The sequence below is a fragment of the Hyaena hyaena genome, unplaced genomic scaffold, assembly GCF_003009895.1.
Source record: "Hyaena hyaena isolate Hyena2069 unplaced genomic scaffold, ASM300989v1 scaffold_28, whole genome shotgun sequence".
Taxonomy (NCBI): domain Eukaryota; kingdom Metazoa; phylum Chordata; class Mammalia; order Carnivora; family Hyaenidae; genus Hyaena; species Hyaena hyaena.
In genome coordinates, this window is record NW_024080660.1 from 4,440,488 (window position 1) to 4,450,046 (window position 9,559).

Genomic DNA, 9,559 nt, shown 5'->3' on the forward strand with positions numbered 1-9,559 from the left:
CGGCTGCCGGGCTCCTTACCTCCCAGGGCTTACTGCCTTCTCTGCTGCAACACAGACTACATCCTCGTACAGGGAGTCAATTTTGTGCCCTGCTGCAAGCAACACAGCCGCTGGAAAGTCTGCACTGGGAAGGTGTCTTTCAAATGAGCCTACTGCCCACGCGTTGAACCTCCATTCACTCTTACGTGGTGTCTCACGTGATCACCAACTCGCCCTCCAGACCCCGTTTCACAGGGACGTTGCTGGGCCTTGGAGAGGTCAGCTGTGCACAAAATTTAGGGCAGATTCTCAGACTCCAGGATAAACACTTTCAGTCCTGGGTTGGAACAGGCAGGAGAGCTGGGTGGCTGGTGGGGTCAGGCCTGGACGTCCAGCTCACTTTCGAGCTCTGCCCAAATGTGCCTGTATCAGAGCCCTTCCCTGACTACCTTCTCCAAACTGCCTTATCCCCATGGCCTCCTAGCTCCTTCATCCTAGTTTTTCTTCTTGCTACTCCTCACCACCTGATCCGATGCAACCATCTGTTTGTGTGTTGTCTATATGCTCGTCAGAAGCTCATGTCTCATTTGTTCACTGCTATAGTCCTTGCATCCAGAATACTGCCTGGCACACAGCAGGTGCTAGTTTGTTGGGTGAGTGAATGAATGAAAAAAATGGAAGCTCAAACAACATCTCCCTGCCTCCTCCCCTGCCCACTTTGGGAAAAGACACTGAGGGCCACCAGCAGATGGCTTCTGAGGAAGCAGTCCCGGGGATCATTCCAGGGGCTGTGAGCTGGTCCCCTCCTATGGGTCCCAGGAAGCACACACTCCATGGCCAAGGCTGCCTGTGAAAGAGACAGGAGTTTCCCAACAGCCCCTGCTCAGAGACAAGATAACAAATACAACGGTTTGGGATTTGGGGGTTGGGCCTGTTTCCCACTCCCCTGCCCCCACCCTGCACACCTCTGCTGCAGAGGGGCCTGTCCACCCCGCGTGCCACCCCCCCCGACCCCCCGCAGTCTCTGCTCCCATCCCGAGAGCCAGCTTCCTCCCACCCCACACTGATACTCCCAGAGCTCATCTGGAAACTTCTGATTTGCATCTCCAAAGAAATAAAACAAATTCCACTAAATGCTGTTTATTTTTCCTTCTGTTTGCCCTGAGGCAGGCCTATTGTGACTCATGGGATCCGGAGTGGGTAATCAAGGTGATTTCCGTAGTTGGGGGGAGCTGAGGACCTCAGGGGCCTTCACAGTAACAACAAAAACAAAAGAACTGCAAACTTCGTTTGAAGTGAGTGGGGGAGCAGAATGCGGGTAGAGGAAAGATAAAACGCCACCAAAACCTGCCTGACACAATTATAGCCACATTAGCATAACAGAGACTGAGAGCTCTCTCAGAAGGAGTGGTAATTAGATTCTCCAGTGATTAGGGACACTTTCCAAAAGTGGGGAGAGGAGATGGAAATCCAACCTTGAAGTGGAAAAAGAATAAACAGAACGGAACGGAGGATGGCTAGCAGGTGGCGGGACAGGAGGGACAAGAGACCAAGACACAAATGGACTCGGGGCCTCCCCCTGCCCACAGGTAAAGGTTTCCAACCCAGATCTTCTGTGTGTCTGGGCCTGCGATGGGGGAAGCGTTCAAGACCCGCAAAGCTGCTCTCTGGGAGGGTTCCCCGGGGAAGGGAAGGGTACTGGGCACAGGTCTGCTGGAGCACATCTGGGCATTAGGGAACATCCAGGACCCCTGTGGCTGGAGGTGGGGGAGCAAGAGGAGTATGGGAGGCCTTGGGCATCATCTATGGGTCTTGGATTTTACTCTGAGAGAGAGAGAGGCCATTGGAGGGCTTGAGAAAAGCAGAAACATGCCAAGATTTTTCATAAGGACAAGTCCAGCTGCTCTTTGGTAGATGGGCCAGCGCAAGGCCAGAAGCAGGAAACCCAGCTCAGGAGGCAAATGCAGGAATCGGAGGGCCTGGGTGGTAGCAATGAACATGGTAGGGCATGTCTTGGAGCCCATGGAAATGGGTTGCTGGATTGGATGTAGAATTTGAGACAAAGAAAGGAGTCAGGGATGATGGCCAAGGTTTCAGCCTGAGCAATCGGAGCTACCCTTGACTGAGATGGGAAAGAATGTAGATAAGAGTAAAGAGAGAGCCAAGCGTTCTGCTTTGGAGATGTTAGGTTTGAGGTGCTTGTTAAGTATCCAGGTGGAGATGTCAAGAAAAAAGTTGGAAATTGGAGGCTGGAGTTCGGGAGAAGTCTGGGCTGGAGATACAAATTTGCATATAGATGATACTTAAAGTCATGAGAACAGAGATGGCTTGGGAGTGCTTTTCGGTGGCCAGGAAAGGTCTGAGACTGAGCCCGAAGGAAGAACAGTTTCAAAAGTCTTTCTGGGGGCACCTGGGTGGCTCAGTCAGGTAAGCGTCTGACTTCAGCTCAGGTCATGATCTCACAATTCATGAGTTCGAGCCTTGGGTTGGGCTCTGTGCTGATAGCTCAGAGCCTGGAGCCTGCTTCAGATTCTGTGTCTCCCTCTCTCTGCCCCTCCCCTGCTCATGCTGTCTCTCTCTCTCTCTCTCTCTCTCTAAAATAAAGAAACATTAAAAAAAACTTTATAAAAAAGTCTTTCTGGCAGGTTGCTGGAATAGGAGAGGTAAACAGGGTAGCTTGAAGCCTAGGTTTCAAGCAGCCTATCTCCTCCATCCCCACTTCTGCAAAATTCTCAGGGCCTCGGTTCTTGGAGATGTGAACAGAGGCAGCCCAGTGTCACTGTGGGAAATAGAGATAGGACAGTGTTGTTTGTGGCCTAGACGAGTCCCTTCCCCTCCCCAGGCCTCAATCTACTCCCCTGTAAAAGGAGGGGACAACGCTTAGGGTCCAAGGGCTCTTCCAGCCACCACCAGAAAGTCTAGGGCACTCAGGAAACAGAACTGACCTTGGGGGAAGGTTGGGTCAATACATTATCCCCCTCACCTGTCTCTTATTATCTACATCTACAATGTATAGTTGATCTGTATTACCAGTGGATGCTGCATTTGCGAATGTGTCTAATCACTAAAATTTGTTTCTATTACTAAAATCAACACTTAGGGTGCTTGGGTGATCACTCACAGAGAAGGGTAGAACATGAAAAGTTTGAGTTGCCCAAGGTGCCTGTTTCCAGGTGAGGTCAAAAGACAAGCCCTCGATCTTCTGGTTCTGACTTTCGTCCTGCAAATAAGTGCCTGTTTCATGGTCTATTTACTGCCACATTTTCCACACCTTCGTGCTTCGTGGTTGTGATTTCACTGTTTCAAAATTTTTTTAATGTTTTATTTATTTCTGAGAGAGAGAGACAGACAGACAGCAGCATGAGCAGGGGAGGGTCAGAGAGAGAGGGGGAGATACAGAATCCAAAGCAGGCTCCAGGCTCTGAGCTGTCAGCACAGAGCCTGATGCGGGGCTCGAACCTACAAACCGTGAGGTAATGACCTGAGCCAAAGTTGGATGCTTAACCGACTGAGCCACCCAGGCGCCCTGTGATTTCGCTGTTTCAAATGGTCCCCAAGTGTAGTGCTGAAGTACTGTCTGCTGTTTCTAACCTCAAGAATGCTGCGATGTGTCTTACATAGAAAATATGTGTTTAGATAAGCCTCGTTCAGGCATGAGTTATAGTGCTGTTGGCTGTTGAGTTCAATGTTAATGAACCAACAATATATGTTAAATTAAGGTGTCTTTGAACAGAAACACGTGTAAAACAAGATTATACATTGACTGATTAGTGAAAACCTTGTGGCCAGGGGCTCACAGGAACATAACCCTGTATTTCCCTAGGAGCGATGGCTCAGTATTTGCTAATTCAGTGTTTGCAGAGACTTATAGACCATAACTACTGTGAATAAAGAGAATCAACTAAATTTAGTCATTTGTTAAACTCGAGTATACACACACCACATAGTTTCAGAACTACTAACCCATACCCTGTGGGAAGCAAATTAACTAACTAGAGTTCAGAACCTGTTTATAGCTTTTTTTGTCTTTAGTCCAACAGTATCCAATCAAAACTATTTTCCGAAGTTACTTTGTTCTTTTCTTTCCCATCCCCTTCAGTGTGGGTAATAGGATTCATTTTTGTATTATTATTCCTTTGAAAGAAAGAGAGAGAGACAGAGAGAATCCCAAGCAGGTTCCACACTGTCGGTGCAGAGCCTGATGCAGGGCTCAAACCCATAAACCTTGAGATCATGACCTGAGCTGAAATCAGGAGTCAGATGCCCTACCAACTGAGCCACCCAGGTACCCGAGATGATTTATTTATAATGCAGTTTGGTTTATCTCTTAGTTTCTATTCCATTGTGGATCCTCCCGACATTCTGGTTATTTTTTTTTAATTTGCATACAGTAAAATTCACTCTGTGGTATACAAGGTAACAGCTCTTGACAAACGCAGAGTCGTGTATCTACCCCCACAGACATGATACAGAGCAATTCCATTACTTCCCAAATTCCCTTGTCTTGCTCTTTTGTAGTCAGCTCCTGTCTGCCTCTCTCACCCTAGCAACCACAAGTCTATTTGTTGCCCCTGAAGCTGTGCCTTTTCCAGAAAGTCATATAAGCAGAACCACGCAACAATAGCTGTCTAGATCTGGCTTCTTTCACTTAGCAACATGCATTTAAGACTCCTCCACATTGTGTATCAATCAGTGGCTTGTTCCTGTCGACCGCTGAGTACTATTCCACTCTGAGGTGATCCTATGCTTCATGAATTTGCTGGTTAAAGAATGTGTGGGTTGCTCCACTTTTGGGGGACTTTGAATAAAACTGCTACAAACACTCATGAACAGGTTTTTGTGTGACCAGGAGTTTCTGTTCTCTGAAGCAAAGAAAGGTGGGATCGTAGGGTCATATGGGAGATGTATATTTAACTTATATGAAGCCGCCAAACCGTTTCCCAAAGTAGCCGGTCCATCGGCAGTCTTGCCGGGCGTGTGGGAGAGCTTCTGTTGTTCTATAATCTTCTCAGCACTTGGTTTTGTCCAAGTTTAAAAAAAAATTTTCGCCATTCTCACAAGACTACCCTACTTCCTCCCATCAGGTGCCAATCACAAGCCCAGATTGTTACCTGTGCTTCTGACTGACTGGCTAGAAATCAGAGGGTCCCATGACTCCCTTCTTTGGTTGCATTAATTGACAGGGGCAGTTTATAGAACGGGGAGTTACAGAAAGACACCCAGGAAATTACAGAAACAGTCTTGGACTTTGCACAAGGCACGATGGTGGGGAAGGGTTGTTGAGCCAACTTCAGGCAGCCCTCTGGGGAAGGGGGAGAGTCTAGCTGATGTCCAAGTACCCTCCAAAGTGATGCGCATTTCTCTCCAACATCCTGGCTCCCCGGCCTGGCCTGGCCGGGTGAGGTAGATGCCGCAGTCCGGGCTGGAAGCCAGGTTGACTCACTGGCCCAGGGTTAGCATCTAGGAGAAAGCGTGTTTTATTTGCTGTCACAGTGAACCCCGTTGCAATAACAGCACCAAGGTGTCCCTGTGCTTTGACTGCTCCCTCCCAGGACTCCTAATGGAGATTGACAGAATCTAGCATCCCAGGTAATTCTATTGTCAGTTTCAGCAGCCTCCTGTACCTCATTAGACAAAAGCGGAGAGAAATGAGCAAAGAAGGAATGTCAGCCCCAGAGCAGAGGGGGCCTGTTAGAGCAAGTGGCTTTCAAGAGATGACAAGGTAGTGAGGAAATTACCTGGGCCTTCCAACCAGCCCCTCTGGGCTCTGGGTGGGACATCTGTGACCACATTTTGTAATGCGGAGCCAGTGTGGACTGTTCAGTTTCAGCCACAGGCCCTGCTCACTGAGAGATGGAATGAGAGGAGACCAAGAAAGACTGTCTTCTGGAGCATCCAACTGTTGGGTCAGTAGATCCTCCTAGAAGTGGGGCCCATCAGGGAGGTGTCCCTGAGTGGCTTGGCTATGAGCAGCAAGTGGATGCAGTTGGAAGTCAAAGCCTATTTTGATGTAGTTAGACCATTAAGGTTTCACTCAGGATGGAAAAATGGTAACAGACCATGGGAGAAAGAACCATAGGCCTATAGGAAAATAAGAATTGCGTCATTGTCCCCAACCTTGGCCAGAAGCACACCCAGACGTATGCAGATGCACATGTAACATGCCAGCACTCGCGTATAGAGCCTCGTGTTCAGACATGTACAACACTCACCCTTGTACTCCGACACACTTTAAAGCGCACAGAACCCTAGACCAGACGTATATGCCAACGGCACGTACAGGCAACATAGCCAGGCTCTCCACGGGAGCGTTCTACAGCAAAGTTTTTGTCTCTGGCTTATCGCGTCAGCCTCTCTGCCATCTATTTACGTCTTGGATGTGTACAGCTCACACACACATTCACACCCACCCACCATTCTCACAACACACAGCACGCACTCAAACGCCAATGCCACAAACACATTCGCGTGCACACAAACATGCGTGCCTCTTCCATTTTCCCCAGGAGCATGACAGCACCTACCTAGACCCGGTCACTCTGAGGCCTGCTCACGCCCCCACATGTGTGCACCTAGGTACCCACACCCTCTCTCTTCCATGGGCTTTCACCAGGCTGGGCCAGTGCACACATAGACTAGCAGAGCAGGGTGCATTTCCCACCTTCTTGCTGTCATTGACATGCGGCACCTGTCCTGTCTGTAGTTCTTTGCACTCGGCTTCGACTGGGTTGAATGCCAGAGTCTCCTGGCACAGAGCCCAGAGCAGTGGCCCAGCAGCAATTGTCCTGAGGGAATGAGCCTCCATGAGCCTGGAATGGGTGCGTGCCACCTCGGGAAGGGCTGTCCAGGGATGAGACCCCTGTGGTGACCCCTACTCCTCACCAGGGCTCTGGAGAGCCACCGGGTGAGTCAGCACATGGCAGGCTCTTTCCATGCCTCCTTCCTCCTCCTCAAAATCAGGGACATTCTGGATATTCCAGGCCTTTCCTAGAAGAAGGAGTGAGACCTGAAAGAGATGCCAGCCTAGAGAATCCAATCTGAGTCAGTCTGAGCTGTCACATTTTTACTGGCCTTTGCTTGTGCATCATGAGAGTCCCCTAATCTAGAACTATAAATGTTAACTGAAAAAATACGAACGTCTGTTAGCTTGTAAAATAGGGCCACCTCTGCTTTGTCTGTCAGGCTCTCTGTCTGTATCTTAGAAGGGGAAAGGCAAAGATGAGGAATTTTTTGAATGTTTATTTAAATGTTTATTTGAGAGAGAGAGAGAGCACGCACACACACGCACAAGTTTGGGAGGAGCAGAGACAGAGGGAGACACAGATTCTGAAGCAGGCTCCATGCTCCAAGCTGTCAGCACAGTCTGCAGTGGGGCTCGAACTCACAAACTGTGAGATCATGACCTGAGCTGAAGTTGGACGCATAACTGACTGAGCCACCCAGGCACCCCAGAGATGAGGAATTTTCACTGTAACTATGACCAATACCAGAGAGTAAATTACTTTTCTTCCCCAGTTCACAAGTTTCTGGCTCTGCCCACCCGGGGCACCTGGCACTAGCTGTAATACACGAAGCAATAGTACTAGCCACCATTATTTGAACACCTGGTATATTCCAGGTGCTATACTAAGTACTTTATGAACATCTCATTAACATCATTGCTAAATGAATGTTACTGTCTCGTTTGAAGGTCAGGCAAACTGAGATTTTGAGAGGCTGAATAGCTCCCCCAAAGCTGAAGAGCTCCTCTCTCTTAGTCACAGAGTTAATAAACAGCCAAAATAGAATTTCAACCCGGGTCTGTTTCTCAAGCCCGTGCCTTCCCTACAGCAATCTTGCACTTATGATCACCAACCAGAGAATGCAAACTCTGTTCATATACCATCACCTAAGCCCACACCCCCTTTCTGCCTGTGTCCACCTGTCAGTCTTAAACTGTAAGCCAGACTATACATGACAAGGACCACGTTTATTGAATTCATTTCATAGTGCCCAGCATGCTTCCAGGAAAATATAGTAAAAAATACTTTAAAAATGGTTCCTGTAAATTTCAAATTGTGTCTAGAATCAAGAGACCAAGTTCTAGTTCTGTTCTTGGAAAAGAACCAACTTCAGTGCAGCTTGGGTTTGAATCCAACACTGCCACTTGCTAGCAACGTAACTTTGTGCTTGTCATTTCCTCTCTCCAGCCTCAGTTTCCTCATCCATGAAAGGAAGTCCTGGATGTGATGATCTCTTGAGTTCCTTCCAAACATGACTTTACAAGAGCCTGCCGTGTCACCTGCTACAGCTTGGAAGTGAAGACTAACATCATTCCATGTGCTTACCACCCAGACCACTTCCGGAACACCATCCCACTTCTTCTTGTGCAACTTCTCGGCTGCTCTGCCCCTGAAGGAATACAAGAAGTAAAAAAAAACCCCCAAACAAACCCAAAACCATAACCATGTAAGATGACAGGTGTTAACTAGCCTTGTTGTGGTGATCATTTAGCAATGCATATTGCAAATATCGAATCACTACATTGTTGTACATCGACACTAATATAATGTTAGATGTCAGTTACACCGCGATGAAAAAGTTTTGATATAGAAAATAAATAAACAGATAAATGGGAAAAGAAGAAGAAACAGAGTGAAAATTCAATGCCCTTTCTTTGGAACACAAATACCCTTCGACATCTGGCCCTGACAAGACAGCTACCAAGAGCTTCTCAAAGCCACAGTCAGTTGCCCCACCCCTGTGCCAAACACGCCTGGGTTGAATATGCCCATCCTCTTACTGAGTCTGTGTTCGGGGGAAAATAGTCCCAGGAGATGACTGAGGTGCTGTGAGGCAAGGAAGAGGGCTTCGGAGCAAGCTGAGGGTGTAGGTGACCAGGCTTTCCTGGAATGACAAAGCCTCCTGACACCTGCTGACAGAAGGGGGAGGGGCAGGTCCTCACTGCTGGGAAGACAGCGGCCTTGCAGGTTCACCCCACACACCTATCTCCGGGTAAAATGGCATCCCTGTCCTGCAAAGAGCTAGCCTAGAAGGCGTCAGGGTTCTAGACCTGGCTCTGAGGCACCAGCGGACTCCTGGCAAGCCATTCACTTCTCTCAACATCACTCGCCCCCCGTGCAACCCGGTTCTTTCAGACCTCACCATCCTAGGGGGTGACAAAAATTATGGATCACAGAATGGTTTTAGACACTAAGGCTCTAGGGCTCTTCAGGAAAAGTACTGGAGGCTTAGTCCCCAGATAATCCTCTTCTGGTTCAAAGGCTTCTTAGAACAAGAAAAAGTGGCCATGACACTCCTTTTCCTCCGTACATGATGTCTGCTCTCTGCCCTGTCTTTCTTCACTCACTTGCTCACTCTCTCCCCTGGTGAGTCTTCTGAAACCGGAAGCTCTGGTCCCTGTACTGTGCGGGCTAGTGTTTAACCACCAGCTCTGAGGTGAGGGGAATGCCTGATCCGTAGGGCTCGCCAATTGCCAAGGTGTCAACTCCCACAATAGCCAAGTTCAAGACACCAAATGTGATGTGGCAGAATGGGAGGCCAGGAGGAGAGGCACAGAGGTACACGGTTACGTTGTATT